Source organism: Dendrobates tinctorius, unplaced genomic scaffold (assembly GCF_039654945.1).
Source record: "Dendrobates tinctorius isolate UK_male_01 unplaced genomic scaffold, ASM3965494v1 ptg000395l, whole genome shotgun sequence".
NCBI classification, from domain to species: Eukaryota; Metazoa; Chordata; class Amphibia; order Anura; family Dendrobatidae; genus Dendrobates; species Dendrobates tinctorius.
Window position 1 is genome coordinate 3,685,748 of NW_027362061.1, and position 3,464 is coordinate 3,689,211.

A 3,464-nucleotide genomic window follows, 5' to 3' on the forward strand; every position below is an offset into this window, starting at 1 on the left:
TTTGTGTTTGTAATCATTTTCAGGAAGAAACTGAGTATTATCTGACAGAATTGCAGGGGTGTCAAAACTTTTGGCCACAACTGTAAACTTTGATAAGGGGTAGAAGAAAAACAAACAACAGTCCTTCAACTGTGACCATACTGGCTACCACTGACACCAAGTCCTGGTCCCGTCCAGGGCTCACTACCCTTTCACAGATACGGAACAGTCTCTCCTGCACTTCAATCCATGCAACTAGCACATCCAGTTCATTTTAGGGGCTGCCTTCACTCCTTGCTCTCCTTGCGACTGGAATAATGGGCCGCATTCTGGTCCTAAATTATTATAAACGTGTTGCCAGAAGACCAGCTGGAGGAGGACTCTCCGCTCTTTCTCCTGCTCCTTTCCTCTGTCAGCGGCTGATTCATGGTACCTGGAGCTTCCTGCTCCCGTGACCCGATTGTGGCCACCGCTTCCTTTAAGGGCGCCTCTGACTTTCTGTAGGGACTACGATCATTGCAGACGGCTGCACGCAATACTGCGCTTCCTGTGCCTGTCTCTCTTTGATGCTAGAGACCATTTTCACCGCCACAGCATACTGTCCACGGGGCCCTTGTTCTTTAATAAATGTCACTCGGTCCTATTCCTGAAAAGGACCGTCAAAACTAATGGACCCGGCATTCACATAGACCTTGTCCCCAGTCTCGACCTCATGGATGAATCATGCAGCCCCTTATATACTATGATGGTCCAACTGTCAGCACCCTATATAGTGCAATTGTACCCCAGAGCTCCCAAAAAAAGAATCCCTATACTCACCTAATCGAGATTCCTCATCCTCCGCAGTGTCTGTCTCTTCTATCCATTCTCGCTGTGGATCTTTGCACCGCCAATGTTCCTTGCTTAGTGCTAGACTCCAGCAGGCCGAAGATAGAAGGGACGCCCACAGCTGGCTGGGGTAAGTGACGAAGCCAGTGACTTTGTGCTCCGTCACAACTGTTAAAAGTATGCGCATCTTGAGGAAGCCGATTCTGTTAGCAACATAGCAGATAAGGCAGCCCACAACCAGACAGGCCCTTCTGCCATTTGCCAGAATTGCAAGATGGCCAGTCTGGCCCTGCAAGGTCCTTAATCCTGCAAATCTTCTAGCGCACTTTGGTTCCGCTTGATTTTGGCTGGCCAGCAGATAGCAGTCTTTCCTCATTAATGGCACATCTTGCACTAATTTTCCAGTGGTCTCATCACTTTGTTACTTTCTTCCCCCCTTTGTGCTCGCCAGTCCTTGGGTGAGTGAATTCTTTTTGAGTTTGAGGTTTCCCCACAGGTAGGCCGATGTCAGCCAACAATTGCGTGCATTCCTGGGTCTTCTGGGATCAAACAAATTCATCCTGAGCATACTGGTTAGGGGTAATCCCGGCATTGGCTCGCTCAGTCCTGAAGAGCTCTTCCTGCAGAGGTGCATTTGGGGTACTTGGAGACTCAAACACTGGGTGTGGTAAGTCGACTCTGAGTTTTTGACCCTGTTAACCATTATTCTTCTTCCTCTAAGACTGCCCATTGTGGACCTCAGCCACTTCAGTTGGGGCCCCTGCCTGGTATGGTCTTCTGCTTCAGAAGAGCAGGGTCACAGCATATTCCTGTGCAACACCTGAGGTGGCATCATCCCCTTCAGGTCTAACCTCATAGACTGGGTTTTTCAGGTGATTCTTCCTCTCCACTCGGTAGAGTACTGTCTCCCAATGATGATGCATTTTGTTTCCGGATCATTTGACCGGCATCAACACATGGTCCCCTGGCTGAAGTGGTCCATCTGACATCGAGGATCGACTTGAATGTTCCACTTCCTGAAGCTTCTGCTCAACCAGCTTCCTTACCCTCTGAAATATGTGACTGTGTTCTCGGATCCTGGCACTAGGACTACTGCCCGAACAGGAATCCTCTGCCTCCAGCTCCAGTTCAGTGGTCTCCGCCAAACAGTAGCATGTAAGAGGTGTTACTAGCAGTCGCATGGAAACAATTATTGCAAACCCACAACAACTCAGAGGCAAATTTGAGCCGCTTCATCTTCTTGTCCTCTTCCAGGGTCCGCAACATTTGCAACAGGGTTCGGTTGAAGTGCTCACAATTCCCATTCCCCTGTGGATGATATGGTTTGGTTTGGGATTTGTTGATTCCATGGATGCAGTACAGTTTGTTCGTCACTTGCCCCTGGAAGCAGGACCCTGGGTCGTAGTGAATTCACTTTGGGCATCCATATATGCGAATGAAGTCCTGACAAATGGCTCTGGCTGTAGGTTCAGCTGTCTGATCCTGGGTGGTAGTCACCACTGCATTAGGAATTTTGGGGCCCCATATTTGCAAAATTTTCGGGGCCCCCCTTGAAACTCTGCGCAGGCTCCACCATAGCCCCACCTCTACCCCTCGGACCTTCCACGGTCCCACCAACCTCTCTTAGAAAAACTTCACTTCTGCACCATATCCTCACCAATTATACATCACCAGATCACATACATAGCCAGCAGCTTTTGTTTTGGCCAAAAGATTTTTTAATCCCCCCTCCACGACAAAGTGGTCTCTTCTGGCCAGGCTTTACTCTACTGCAACTTATTAAATAATTGTTAAAATATCCAATACAATTTTAGGTATATTTTTATTTATCATTTTTTTAAAATGACCATTAACATCACATACAAGGGAAAAATACCACAGCACCATGACCAGATCACATATTACCACCACATAGTGACCAAATATTACCACATACAGGGAATAAATACCACCACAATATAACTAGACAACATAATACCACCACCGTGACCAAATAATAGCACATATAAGGAACAAATGCCACCACATCATGACCAGATCATATATTACCACCACATAGTGACCGAATAATAGCACATACAAGGAACAAATGCCACCACATCATGACCATATCACATATTACCACCATATAGTGATTGAATATTACAATACTGATAATAAAATAAAAACATAGTACTAATGCCATTATACATAGGGGATCTGTACTTAGTATACAGTGTCCATGTACAGGTAATACAGTGATCACCTGTGACATTACACACAGGAGCTCTGTATATAGTTTCAGTGTACAGGTAATACTGTGATCACTAGTGACATTATGCACAGGAGCTATGTATATAGTATACAGTACATAGTGTCAGTGTGCAGGTAACACACTGACTCACCGGTGACATCTCTAGTTAAAGTCCTTCATCTTCGCTTCTCTTCTTCATCCAGTTCAGACCATGATCACTTCTTCCAGCCAGGACTCGTCTCTGCATAAAATAACAGTAATCTATAGTACATTCCCCTATTTTTGCCCAACTTCTATACTACGCCAGATGAAAAAAGCGACCATGTCGCCATGCATAGTGACAGGACCTCTCCTCCCCCACACTGAAAACAGTAACCTCAAAAATAATATCCTTTAATTAGCCCCTATAGTAATAATATCCCAC